Raw genomic sequence first — 14,822 nt, 5'->3', positions numbered from 1 at the left:
CATCTCCCAAACAGGTTGACCTTATGGGCACAGAAATAGTTGACTAAAGGAGTTCTTGAGCCTTTATCATGATCCCCATCTAAATAGTAAAGAACTAAATGAGGAAGAATCCCTCTAAGAAGCACCACAGTGAAACCTATGCTCTGCTCCAGATCCTGGTTTGAAACTGAACCAACTCAGACAGCCACAGTCACATCACCTAATGGCCACCTTACAGGTGGGCACTTTACCAAAGCAAGTGTTATGTTAAAACATCATCAGAAACAGAACAGATTTTGATGCTGGGGGAATTTTTTAGCCTACCATTTTAGTCCCCAGGATATCTGTATTATCCAGACCTGGATTATCCCAGAGCGCAGCAAATACTTTTGAATGCAAAAAAAAAAAAAAAAAAAAAAAAAGAAGAGAAAAGGTTGCAAAAAGTTGAAGTTTCCTTTAGATTTTTTTCTTAAAATGAAACCTTGCAGTTGTTTCTTCCATTTTCCCACCCACCTGAAGGGCTGTGCTCAGGATTCCTCTTTCCTTGAAGGTGAGAAGTGCACAAACAGGGATTCACCCAGGTAAGGTCTGAAAACGTGCTGAAAAAGATACCCTTTCCTTTCAGTGCGTGCCTTGCAAGATAATAGGCAGGTAGGAGTCCCTACAGAGTCTGAAGTTCTTTCACACATAAAGTACTGTGTGGTTTTAAACCTGTGATTTGTGGATGATGGGGATGAATCACACAGCTCAGCCTCTAAGTGCTCAGCTATTACCTCCACTGGGGACCACGTTACTGCAGGAGCACTGGAGCTGATAAAAGCACTGAGAGCATCGTTTGTCCTTGGGCACATCATCAGTGGATGCCTGTCTCATATTCCTTCTGAAACACAGGACCTGGACAAAGCAGCTATGGTTGTGACCAGTATGGATACCAGCTGCTGGGAAAAGGAGGAAATTTCAAATGGCTGAATCCCTCCAAATATGGGGAAGGAAAAACATTCAGTAGATCTCTAAGGCCAAAAAGAAGAGCAAAGATGGTCACAGTCAAGGAAGTATAAAAGGGATCTGGTAGTTCATTGAATCCGCCCTGTTCTCCCACAGATGGATCAGCTTTTTCGACCTCTTGAAGAGAGTCATGGAAGTGCTTGAGTCTCAGATCCACTAAGTTTTAGCCCAGACTGGTAAGAAGAAGAGCTCAGGGTTTGGTTTTCTTACTTACTCTATTGTCATCAGTCCAGCCCCAGCCAAGAACTTACGGACAAGTACTGACCTAGGTACCTGGCAGCAACCAGAGCTAACAGGAGCACAGGACAGTCATCCCTTTCTAAGCTGTTAGACCCCATCTGGTATAGACCTGGTTGTGAGCCTTGAAATCCAATGGAGAGCCACCATGACAATCAGGGGCTGAAGCACAGGACCTAGGAAGACGAGCTGATGGAAGGGAGTTTGTCTACTTTGCACATGTCTTAGGGGGCATCTAATAGCAGCCTTCTTGATAATACTGTAGGTATAAAAGAAAGACTCAGGCTCTTTGCTCAGGTGTGTGGCAGGGGAGTAGAAGACATAAAGGTCAAAAGAAAGGGGAAAAACTGAAGGAGTGAAGGTTCTGCCTGGATATAAGGAAAAGAAAAACTGGGCTATCATACCTCTGACCCAGGAGGCTTTAAACCTCTGACTGGGTGAAGCCCTCATCACCCTTTTCTGAATTCAGTGTTGAGCCTGCTTGGACTAAACCTCAAGAGGTCCCTTCAGTCCCCATTTACTCATCTCTCCTTCTTTTCAGGGTGTGTAAATGTGTCTGTATCCATGTGTGCATGTTTGCAAGAGAGAGGGCACATGTACCGGGGCAGTATATGCATGTATAAAAGAGCAGGTTGGATTGTGTATGGGTGTGATTGCACACACTCAAACAAGAGATTTTCTGCCTCTATATGTATGCATGAGTACAGCAAATGAAAAGTATTTGGGCATTTGTAAGCAAGTGTATGTGTCTGTGTACTTACACATCAGTGACATTGCTGCATGAGGGAACACGTGTATGTGCACACAAGGGAGCTCAGGAGAGGGAGAGTATGTTTCCAGCTGCATCGCAGAAAAGATCTCTGCTCTAACAAGAGCATCCTTCTCCCTCTTGCCAGCCCTTTGTGGCTTGTTGAGGTAATGTAGTTTGTGAGGGGGGAAGTCTTATATCTTGAGACAAACCACATACCTCCAGGGTGTGCATCCAGCCTGGAAGAGAGTGGAAGTGAGACAAGAGAACAGTCCAAGTCTCTCTGAGGTGTCATTGTGCGCACACTGAGTCCCATTGGAAGCGATGGGGTGAGAAGAGAGAGCGAGCTTCCTTGAGAGGGCTTCAGAAACAGAAATAGGACAATCCAAACACGCTTCCACTTGAAGTCATTCCCCATGTACATTCCCAAAGGGTCAGGGATCCTCTAATATGATCGTAGTTGGAGAAGGTGTTCAAAACCATGAATACAGAGGTATGCGAGGTGCAGTATTAAAATGTGGTGTCAGAATACACATGCAAAGTAATGTGTTTGGCATCGAGTGCTCTTAGCCTAAATATTCACCAAAGGAGGTTCTGGTTAACCTCTGATGCTTTAATAACCCTCTTGCCAACCTGGGTAGGAGCAGAGGAGCAGCACTCCCAAATTCCACAGAGATGAATCACTGGGTAACCCGGGGGACCCTGGTCATGCTGAAGTGCAGGAGAATTGAAACAGATTGCCAAAGAGCAGAAGGCACACTGCGGGAGGAGGGAGAGCAGGGGGGATCACAGTGTGTTCAGCAGCATCCTGACTGCAGCCTGCGAGGCACAGTAACAGGAGAGGGGAAAATCCCATCCGAAACCTCCAGTCTCCAGCTTTGACTTTCAGCTCTGCCTTGACTGATGCTGCTCCTGACCGAGTTGCTTTACCAAGCCCTGCTGAAGCTCTGTGTTGCCGTTCATGCGCTGTATTCCGAGCAGTACACAAGCCAGGGAGCTGTACATCCAGCTCATTTCATCTGATAGGATGGCTGAGGGGGAACTTGCAAGGTGGAGATCAGAATAAATGATTTACCACAGAATCACAGAATCCCAAGGGTTGGAAGGGACCTAAAAAGATCATCTAGTCCAACCCCCCTGCAAGAGCAGGGTAACCTACAGTACATCACACAGGAACTTGTCCAGGCGGGCCTTGAATATCTCCAGTGTAGGAGACTCCACAACCCCCCTGGGCAACCTGTTCCAGTGCTCTGTCACTCTTACAGTAAAGAAGTTCTTCCTAGGGCACTAAAAGATCAAGGCAGTTGTGTCTATAGGATCTCAGAGCGTCTAAAGCCTGCAGTGTTATGGCACTTCAAGATCTACCCCCAGGCTGTCAACCTTGCTCCAGCTTCTTGGGAGTAAATAATTGTCCTGATCCTCATTCGCCAAAAAGTAAAATACCTGTTCCAAAAGCTCCTGCTCCCACAAGGAAACAGGCATTGACGGGCATCTGCTTCTCAAGAACACCGAGACATAAGAAGGATAAATTTGCTATTTCATACTTTAAATAAGATTCCCTGCTGCAGTTCCAGTAGTATGAAAAGAACAAGAAAAAGAAAGGCTTTTGAAAATGCCTCTTCAATCTAAACTCCAATTCTTACTCCAGGTTTCACTGTAATTCATTCAATAGAAGATTAGCCATCTTGATTCATACTTTGGTCCTTTTTGATATCCGCTTCAAATCATGGCTGTTTCGTTGGTAATGTAGCTGTAATGACAAAAATCTCCAGTTTCCCTTAATGAACATGAACGTTTGGGGTAATGGGGCCATGCCACCATGTTGGTATCAGACTCTTTCACCCTCAACCACTGTGAACAGTTTCCAACTCCATAAGAAGTCTCACCAAGTTGGAAACGTGATGCTCTTGAGAGGGCTGCGAGCAAATTCAGTATGTCAGTATTTGAAATGCCACAAGTCATTTGCTGTTGGAGTGAAAATGGCCGTTTCTGATTGCAAAAAGGTTGTATTTTACTCATAAAACTCTATATGGGCAGTCACTAGAGGGGGCCAGAAAGCCACCTCGTAAGAACAGGGGCTGGAAAAATCAATGTTAAGGACAAAGACTTGACTTTTACTCTCTGAGTAGTCCAGTGAGACGAGTAAGATGGGCTCCAGTGCCTTTGTTTACAGCGGATGCCATTTACTCCATGTGCAGTTCCATTTAAATGAGTGGACATCTTCAAGAAGAAGAGTACTACCCCCATGAGTAAATGTGACACAGTTTGGTCTTTAAATAGCACTACCCTTTATATGACCTTCCACAATCATAAAATTAAGTCTAGAAAGACCTCCAGGGCAAAATCAAACTGAATTTGTCAAAATGTGTTACAAAGAACATAGTATGTAGCCAACCTAAGTTGGAAACACGTCTCCAAACAGGAAAGAGTTGGAGGTCATGGAGGAAACACAGGAATGGCAGAAGCCAAGTCCATGGTGATGTGAGAGGCATACACACCATGCAGGGCATCTCAATGCTCCCCTAGGGTCCAAGAAATGGATGGGTTTTGTTTCAACAGGAGCACTGAAAACCTTGAACCTGATGCAGGGTCTTGCCACAGCCAGTACAAGCACATTGAGAATCCAGCACCTTGAAGACTTGACAGGCCAAGCACACAAAAGATGGGGGAGTTAACAGCAGCTCCAAGGGGCGGTGTGGCCATGCCTGGAAACGAGATTAGCTTTTTGAAAGCCACATTAGTGCTGATGGGAACTTGCCATGTAGATGCACTGCAGGACGCTGCCAGCATTCTATTACTTTCCAGCTGCAACGAGAGCACCTTTTCTATTAACTCCATTGGGCACCACAACAGCATCCCCGACAGTGCCTTCACTCACTACTTTTTGACCATTAAATGCACAGCCATGGGCTCTACTAAAGAAGGGTGACCACTTTAACCAGGTCTCTTAGCAAGCTGACGCCAAACCAGCAACTGTCTTTGCTGAATGTCACCAGCAGCATGTACCCCAAAGCAAATGGATAACTGGAGCCCCACAAACCCACTGACGAAGGAGTCCTCACATGCAGATGTCACTAGGAAGGAGGGATGTTCTGGCTACATTAAAGTGCATTAGGTCTTTTGCATCAGCTTCCAAGGTTTTCACCCTTTGGCCCATGCACATAAGGGATGTTCCTGAAGAAATTCTAAAGGCCTTTTGAAAGGTGACCAAGAAAGTCAAGCTGCCTGTGAAGAAACACAAGTTTCCTATGAAGGACTTCATGGACAATGTCTACAAATCCACTAGCTGAAGAATCGCTCCCAGTTTAAAGACAGCTCTGAGATTGCTATTGTAAAGATACACCTTGTGCTGGGAAGAAAACGGCTCCTGCCCTTCAGTTTAGCCCTCCATTTGCATAACGCCCATACTGCAAAGCTATGCCATAAAAAAAGTCTGATTTAAGTTATGAAAAGCTGTCAGTGATGAGAAAGGTAAGATTTGCCTTTCAACTCTTTTCTCTTCAACTGTCTTTAAAAATGACTCACGATAAAGCCAAAAACTAAGCAACTACATGATTAGAACTGAGCCCCACCGTAAATCCAAAGGCTTTTCTTTCTGTTCTTACCTCCTCATGCAGTATCAGGTTACCAGAACAGAACAACTGTATGAATCCAGAGACAGCCAAATCTGATGCCCGAAACTCAACTGCTACTTGCTTAAAAGGTAAGTGATATCTCAAGAAACACATGTTGGTTGTGTGGCTTAAAACAATGGATCCTTGTAGCAAACCATAAACCTCTACTTAATAAAAAAGAAGTTACATTGTCAAATGACATTTACCATAAGCAGCGGACTGTCAGGGCACAGATACCACGTGCTGCAATACTTCTCTGGGGCTGCTCAGCAGAGGAAATGAGAAAAAAGAGCTGAGCAGTTCAAGCACGCAGAGGGTATTGAAAGAGGATGAACAGAGAATGGGGTTTTTCCTCCTAACTTCTTTCCTAAAGAGAAAATTACTGAATATAGAAAGCAGGAAGGAGTAAAGGAGAAGGCAAGGGGAGAGAGGTTTGAAAAGTGTCTTATTTTCTCCTTCTATTCAGCCAATACAAAGGTTTCAGTTAGTGCTTAGAAGATTTTATTTTTGGAGATGGAAGGGCAAAAAGTAAAAGAGAACCCGGAAAATCTGGGGCTTGAATGGAAAGGGGAGATTTGGAAACTAAAACCTTGTCATGTGATGACAATAATGGTATAATAGTGCTCTACTATGATAACTACATGACAGCCTTATGTATTCACATGCCAACTGCATATCCACAACAACGAGGACTCCTTGGATGACATTAAACAGGTTGGCAAATGTATTTTGCCAAAAATGAAGTGTTTAATTTTTAGCTTCAAAAACAGTAGGTCCCACCAGCACTAAAGTACAAGGCCCTACAAGGCCTTTTAAGGAGAGAAATACAAGGACACAACAAGCAAGAAGAACTGAGACTGTTCGGATAAATCAAGAAATCTCCTGCTTCTCTTGCCCATACTTCAAACCAAACACAAGCTGTAAGGGTATGAAATTCAGAACCATTTGTTTCAAGAGCCCTCAGTTCTCTTTTCTACCTGAACTGGAAAAGGGGAAAGAAAAAGAGTGCTGTGCACAAAAGATGGGTTTGCTTTACATCTCTATAGAGGAGCCGGGAGTTTTCCTTAAAGTTTCTGCCGCAAGTCTGGGAAGTTTGGTAAAGTCTGGATCCACATCCTAATTTCACAGAGACTATATATGATATCCAATGCATGTATCTATATAGCAATCATGGATTCTTCTCCATTCTTCAGAAAGTACATACTCTTATATACTCTTCAGGCTGGTACATACGCCTTTCTTGTTGGGAGCACAGGGCTAAGTGCTACTGGTTCCACTACTGAATCATTGTTGCTATAGATACTGCTACAGTCACATTATAGTTTCCACAAAGATGCTTCAGCAGTTTACTCTGGTGATTAAACTGGAGCCATTTATTGCACAGAATAAATAACAGGGCAATGGTGAATTATGGGGCTACGACTCCATCGATGGGTCCCGGTGACATCATAAACCACAAGAACCAAGCTCGAGTCCTCAGAACTCCTGAGATGGAATTACAAGCTCCATCATTCAAACTGTGCTCTTTAAAGTTATTTGATATAATATATGGAGCCAACAAAATGAAAGAGAGGGAGGGAGAGGCAGAGACAGACCGTCAGGCTCTCAGGCCAACCACGTACTCTCCTGGCCACCACCAGTCTGCAGCCAAGATTGGGAACAGCTGCCCCAGTGCACAGGAGGGACGGGCTGCCAGGCATTCAGCACAGCCAGGTTGTGTCTTCTGCTGGGAGCGCTACTCAAGATCAATGCTGCCTGTGGGACCGCACGGCTCAGCACGGTTCCGAACCCTCACAGCCTGCCAGGAGAGTCTGGATTCCTAGCAAAGGTCTCTGGGAGCACTGCTGTTGCAAAGTATAGTGAGAAGAATGAACACGCATGAAGCACAGGCATCACTTTCTTTGCTAAATCCTTTTTGCTCTGTTAGACACAGTGGGGTCACCTCTCTCCTGAGCTCTGATGAACCCCAGAGAGAGTGGGCTCAGGTTTTAAAGAGTTAGAGCACTCTTGTGTCCAAGCACTGAAGTAGCATAACGATGTTTGCCTCGTGGCTCTGCATCCTGATGGTATCAATGAAGGATCTGTTTTTAGAACAGACCAAGACTATTTGCTGGCCAAGAATTTTCTCTTGTAAGGATATGGGGCCAGGTTCTGAGCATGTTGTAAACTGCTGACATTGATTTAAATGAGCTGAGGCTCTGGCTCCAAGCCTACTGTGCTAGGACAGCATACACCTGCAGCTGATGACTGCAGAGCTTGAGCAACATTGATTGCTTTGTGCCTTCTGGCCCATTAGATGTTATTTAAAATCCTGGAGTATCAGAGAACAGAACAATCTATAAGATTAGTGATAGCAGATGGATCTTCTCACTCGTAAAAGTTGTTTGTTTGACTTCAGTGCTTACCAAAAGTTGTATTCAGGAACTAGCAAATGAGAAGCTTTTTCCTCTTTTGAAAGCTTCATGCAGCCAGCTTTTTGTTTCTTGATGTATTCAGGAACAAGGAAGATGTAAACCAGTCATTGCAGGCTCACTCTTTCTTGAACAGCACAGAAAATGGAAGCAAATCCCTGCTGGGAAATCACAGCAGCAATGCCACAGCAGTTCTGGGCTGGGATGAATGAGATGGTGACTCTGCCTGGCCATCTTCTCCCTCTCATCACCATGGCTCAAACACAACTTTCGGATCAGGGAAGTTAAAGACTCACTCTTACTCTAGTTATTCCCCTTTAAATATATACTTAAGGGTAGCATTTTCAAAATCACTCATCATTGACCTAAAATGTGGTGCTATTTGAGGTCAGTGTTGTATTTTCCACTGGGGACAGTTGGACCAATGTTGAGTACTATCAAAATTTCCGTCCATACATACGTATACAGAGAGGGAAAGAGAGTGTACAGCGATACATGTATCTTAATGTACCATCCCAGACAGAGACAAAACCACACTTTTAATAGCTTTCTATATTGATTTCAGAACTATTTCTCATGTGACTGCAACATTTGCAGACTTTAAAAACTAAAGCTCAACTTCAAAACCGATGGGCTTGATTGTAATCTCATTGTAAAATGATACATCTCCAATGAAGATAATTACCCCGATGGAAATGTAATCAGAAACAGGTAATTTTGTCTCATTGCCCTCCTCTGTTCACTTTCTTTCAGATGGGAATTCGGGTGCAGACACAGTTCAGAACTGTTCATACCTTTTGCAAGCTGGCCAAGAGGAACTTTGTAGAGCTGCACATGCCCGTATCAGACCTGAATTTACCCCTCTTTACCTGCCTTCACCTTATCTCTCTCCATCACACATACACACTCATTCTAGGTTTTGTCTGTGCTGCGTACCCTTCGCCTTGTACTTTGTATTTGCTACAAGAGGAATGCTCAGGTGAGCCAAAGATTAACACGAGCAACCTTCCCTTCTGCTGAAGAACCCAAGGGTGGTGGAACACACCTCTCGTGGCACCTTCTCCATTAGCAAAGACGTTGCACGCAAGCTGTTCAAGCTGCTCTGCAGGGCAGGCTGCTGTTGTCTGCTTTGCTGTAAGTTAACTTTTCAAAGGATGGGCCCTTTATTTACATTGCCTTACAGACCAGGTAGGCTTCTGGAAAAAAGCTGCACAGCAGAAGGATGATGAATTGCTGTGGTTAATTAGTAATTTACTAATTGCATATTCCAGCAACCCTGCAGGATCTATACCACACTGAACACAGCATCTACACTTTCCCAAAGATAGCATTCAAAGCTCCCCAGTAGCACTGCAGTGGGCAAGGCTTCAGAAACACCATGGAAAGGGTAATTTTACTCATGCATAAATGCAGATTAAGATAGTGATGGCAATGAGATTGCCAGCAGAGATTCCCCCTTCATGTAAGGAAGAAGTTGCCCCATGCATAAGATGAGACTATTGTCCACGCTGTCACAGAGCACAGACTTTGGGGCCATTTCTAAAGGCACGAAAATGGTTATAGGACAACGAAGCAAAAAGCCGAATCAGGAGTCCTTGGAGTTCAGGACATCAGACTTTGGCCTTTTCAAGGATCTACTTGAAAGAATTGCATGGGATACAGTCCTGGAGAAAAGAGGGATCTAGAAAAGCTTGGTTGATTCAGAGGGATCACCTCCTCCAATCTCCAGAATGGTCCATCCTGACAAGCAGGAAATCAAGCAAAGGAAGCAGGAAGCCTGCATGGATGAACATGGAGCTCCTGACAAAATTGGTATAAAGGAAGAATACGAAGAGGTAGAAGCAGTGTCAGGTAACCTAAAAGGAATACAGAAACACTATCTGAACATGCTGGGCTTGAGTCAATAAAGTAAAAGCCTATCTTGAGCTGAATATGGTGGGGAACAAGGAAGGGCTTCTACAGGTACATCAGCAGCAAGAAGAAGGTTTGTGAAAATGATAAATGGGGCAGGGATATGGTGAAAAAGGACCTGGAAAAGACCGTTACTCCATGCCTTCTTCACCTCAGTCTCTTCTGGTAAGCTCTGAGCATCCTGACCTAGCTGACCCTGCTCTGAACAGCAGACTAGAAGATCTCCAGCAGTCCCTTCCAATTCAGCTACTCTGTGATTGTATGGATGGAGCAAAGGAAAAATAGCCCTTCAAGAGCACTGTGAGGAAATGAGGCCCGAATCAAGGAGATGCTTCCACAGAGAAGGATGCAGGACTTGAAATGTGAATCACCTTTCCCTTTGTTCCACACAGAAGCAGACAAAAGACAAGAAGGGGTTTAACTGGGCACACCAAAGGCAAGCTCAAGCCTAGTGTGTGCATATGTTGTGAATGAGCAGTGCAGAAGGCAGTTGGAGGACCTAGTGAAACACAACATACCCTTTAAAACACAGGGTCTATTGTCTTACCTGACCAAATTTGTCTTAAATCAGGTGCTGGCTCCATTTCACCTCTTGAACAGGAGCTCCCAGATTCACAAGCACACAGTGAACTTTACCAGCAAGCAAAACCAGCCGAGAGGAATAAAACCCGAACCTCAGTTTCACCTTACCTGAGCTTGCTCTTTCACTTTAGCCCCTTTGCCCAGGTCACAGGATGCTTTCACCTGGCCAGAAAACTAAAGGAGAGCAATAGAGAAATCAAATGCTACTAGGAAACAGGGGGAGCAACGTAAACTGCCTGTTGTTCTGGGCATGCTTTTTCTTCCCTTCCTTTAATTTCAATTTGCAAAGACAGTGAAATGGAAAATGTGCCTCTAATTATTACCCCTGCGCTGCCTAAAAGCCTCTCTCCAAACTTTTAAGTCTCCTCAAGTTTCAGGTCCTCTTTTTCTCCCTCTCTCTTTCTCTCTCCCTCTTTTTTATTTAAACTAATCTAAAAAAGCTATAAAAAGCCTCTGACACTATAAATTCCCTTGTAAACCCTTGTTTTATAGGTTTAATTGCCTCATTTTACTGCCTTGCATGCTTTGTTCCTTCAGTATTTTAGAGAGCTGCCCCAGTATTTAGTACAAGCAGGCTACCTGGGGAAAGAAAGACAATCTCAGAGTCCTCTAGTAGAACTTGGCTGTGGTCAGAGCTTTGGCACAGGCAGCACCCTATGGAGACTGAGCCTTGAAATGGCTCCACTCAGACGCATGCATGTGGGAAGTTGACCTGGACAAAAACAGAAAGTAACCTCAGCACTGGGAAGTGCAAGCGTCCCTTGACATGGGTTAAAATCATGCTGAGGAGCCTTGAGGGTAGCAGAAACCCCACCAAGACTCTCTCAGAGGGGAAGGGGCGCTGGGGAAGATGCTGTTTGTGTTTCTGTTATGTGAATAGTTTCTTCCCCAAGCATTGCCAAAGCACAGTTCAAGAATCCCAAAGATTCCTAAGGGCAGCCTCACACTAGGTACTGTACAAACAAGGATAAAACAGTGAGATCCCAGCCCAGGTAGCTCCCTGTCTAAACAAGGGCAAGAGGGGTGAGTATGAGAGTCCTACCAAGATTCCTCCTTGGTCTTTCATGGTCTCTTGCTCACAGTTTTGAGCCCAAAGCCTTAATGTCCAAGCAAACAGCAAAATCCACTTTGGCTTCCCACATTTCCTGATCATGTCACTGTCTGTTGAACTGGATTCCACAGATCTTAGCTGGACACTGTGGCTGTCCTGTGCCTCACCCTGAGTGGTGCGAAAGGGGAGAAAAGATACATGGGGACTTCGCATGGACAGCTACCAGGAAACTCTGTTCTTTTCTCAGGATTAGAATCATCAAATGGACATGCAAAAACTGGCCACATTCACAATATATGCTGTTTTTTCCCATTATAGGACATTTACAGCATGTTTCTGTACAAGTATTGCCTGAACACCATCAAACTGCAGCAATGCTGTGAAAGCTTCATTCACTGCCTTGAGTCTTGGATCCAAGACCTTGATGTCTAGCAAAACGTAACAGCACCGCAGACCTTTCCACAGGAGGGTCGGGTGCTTTTCCCCTCAAACAGTGATCCCAGAATCCGTTTCTTAGCTCCCAGAAAACATGAGATGACACCACTGGTTTCATCTCAGTCGAGAAATGCCTGTGATTACCATACCCAGGTGACCTGTTAAGAAGGACAGACTATGCAGGGGTTTATTCCCAAACTCCTTCTTTTACCAGTTCTAATTCAAGCATGGGAAAGAGAAAATACTAGAAAGAAGGGAGAAATAAATGCAAGCCTAAAAGCTTTCAAACAGTTTGGGTTTGGCTTAACTGAGGAAATGGTAAAAGCATCCAAATGTGGCTTTTATTGGCAAATTAAAGGTTTTTTCCCCCCTGTTTTCCTAAAGAGGCAAGGCTTGTGAATCAGGATGTGTATGCGTCTTGCACTGCTTTTTGGTTTATGGTAACTTCAGAAGACGTTGAGCATTCTTAACCAAGTATGTCAGAGAGCAAGAAGGCTCAGGATTATTGAGTGTCTGCAAGTTCCATAAACACAGATGAGCCAGCGAAGGAGCAAGATACAAATTTGTTTTCCCCATGCTTAATCTAAACCATACAGAAAGTTCTATTTCTTGATGCTGCTCACCAAGTTACCACCCTCTGAAATGCCTCCCCCAGAGAGAGGGACATGTACGTTGTGTGAAGAACTGGATTTGCTTTTTGTAGTAACTGAGGTACAAGAGTAACAACCTATTCATCTTTCCAGGCCACTTATGGTTCTATAGACCTCTATTGTATCGCCCCTCAGCTACCTTGCAGACTGAAGATCCCCGGTCCATTTAGTTGCTCTAAATAAATATGATGGGTTTCCCTCTCCTCTGGATTTCTTCTCTTAGCTGGGTTCTGCAAAGAAGCAGCATTCCCTATTCATTGAAAGGGAACACTATTCCCTGTGAATGAGCAGATCCTGAAAAGAAGACATTGCTTGTCTTAGCCATGAAGCTGTTGGCAGCCAGGCAGGCGAGAGGAACAATACGAGAAGCCTCAAAAGGGAAGGCAAGAGGAGGGAGAAGCACTTGGAGGATCAAAATCTGGAGGAAAAGTATGCTGAAAACAAATGAACTGAAGAAAGAGCTTGTTGTTGGTGAAGCTGATCCTTCGTGCTGCCCTGCTATCTTGTAAAAGGAGTTTTATTTGCCTTTTTGTGGGAGTCCTGGGAGGAAACTATTAAAGCAAGAGGCTTTAGGCAGTTTGTGGGGATGTGTATATAGGCATATGCATGAGTGCGTGTGTTGGGGCGTGCATGACTCTGTGTTTTCTCCCTCCCTTTTACAAGGGCCAGCCAGGTCACAAGGTTAAAGCCAGGGGGGACTTATTTTGTGTTGTAAGAACTTTTACAAAGTGTAAAGGATCAAAGTAATTAGCTGAGGGTGAGAGCCCGAGACTGTCAGAGAAGTAACGCAGCCCCAGCCCAGGAGCCTTGATCGCAGCCGCCCGGCCTGCAGCTCCACATCCTGGGAATCAGTTACCAGCAGGGCTGTGCAGCACGGGCGGTGCTGCTAGATAGGAAACGTGTAAGGAGGAAGAAAGCCAACATTTTGGTTGGAGCGACTGGAAAAGGTTGCAGAAATGCAGCTGAATGAAGCACAGGAGCTTTGAGGTGTGAACATTCTAAAGCCAGCTGTCTGCTGCTGTGAGAGCTGCCAAACCATGCTGGCACTCTTTGGGGAGCAGGTCATTGCTTCCTGCTTCCAGCTGGCCTGGAAAGATTATCTGCAAGCGAGGCAGGACTCTCAGGCCTTCAGTTTGGTCTTTCAAAGCAAAGGAGCAAGGAGGAAACAGGCACACATGGGGATGAAGCATCAACATCAAAATAGCCAGCCCCAAGGACTGGGTCAAAGCTACCTGCAAGTGTTAGCCAAGCCCCTTACTACTGGGCATCTTTGTTGTCTGTGCTGGCTTTCCTGGCTGCCTGCTGCTCTTGGGATGCTCTTCTAATGCAATTCCAGTCCATTCAACAGCACTGACACTGAAAATGACCAAACCACAACTGGTCTCTGTAGTGTCTGAGCAGGCAAACATCTGTTATACCAAGTCCTGAGCCTCCCCATCAAACTTATAGACCAAGAAGCACCTGAGACACTTTCTTCCAGACCCCTACAGGAAGGAACTTTGCCTCTAAGCTCTCATCACTCACCTTGAGAAAGAACCTTTGATGACACAGATCTTCTCTGTCTATTAAAGTAGCTCTGGTTTTTATTCCTAGAACAACAGAGGCATATGTGCATAGTACTCACCTCACAGCAAGAAAAACAACTGCTACTTACATTGCACAAGCTATCTGGTTGTTCCAGTTTCCCCTTTTGTTCCTGCTGTACAGACAAATATTGGGAAACGTATGCTGCACACAAGTTTTCAGGAGAACTACAGGGGTGAGATCAGAACTCTGGCCAAAAAGACTGCTTCAGCTCCAGGGGTGGCTTATAAGCATAAACCACCAAGCTACAAAGCACATAAACACAGGCTACACCACTGGAGAGCATCCAAATCCCTGGAGTCACCCACAGTTTTGATTGTCAGTAGTAACTGGGAGGAATGAATTATATTCTATCTTAGAAACAGAGACCAAGGTCTTCCTGACGACCACAGAATGACTTGCTGGGTACTGTACCCTTCATCCAGCTAGGCCACCAGATCCCTCACCTCTCCCAGGCTTGTTCAGCAAAAAGCTGATCAGCTGCCACTGTTGGAATTCAAAGAGATAGGAAGGAACTATGGAACCAGAGTAGAACCCCCAGCTCTCTTCCTACCACAGCCTGTGATAAACTGCACATCCTCTTTACCTGGAGCACTGCGACGGCAGAAGGAGGCT

At 44.9% G+C, this 14,822-nt stretch overlaps 1 long non-coding RNA gene across 1 annotated transcript in view; it reads right to left on the bottom strand.

Moving 5' to 3' along the window:
- The window catches only part of LOC136021063 (uncharacterized), an 83,703-nt gene extending 69,472 nt beyond the window's left edge, over positions 1-14,231 (bottom strand). Inside the window, exon 1 of the long non-coding RNA XR_010615656.1 lies at positions 14,148-14,231. This is a non-coding gene — a long non-coding RNA (uncharacterized LOC136021063). The remainder of the gene's footprint in view (positions 1-14,147) is intronic.
- Positions 14,232-14,822: the final 591 nt, after the last annotated feature.

The sequence above is a fragment of the Lathamus discolor genome, chromosome 12 (genome assembly GCF_037157495.1).
Source record: "Lathamus discolor isolate bLatDis1 chromosome 12, bLatDis1.hap1, whole genome shotgun sequence".
Taxonomy (NCBI): domain Eukaryota; kingdom Metazoa; phylum Chordata; class Aves; order Psittaciformes; family Psittacidae; genus Lathamus; species Lathamus discolor.
Note: the sequence above shows the minus strand (reverse complement) of the source record. Positions and strands in the feature narration are given on the sequence as shown.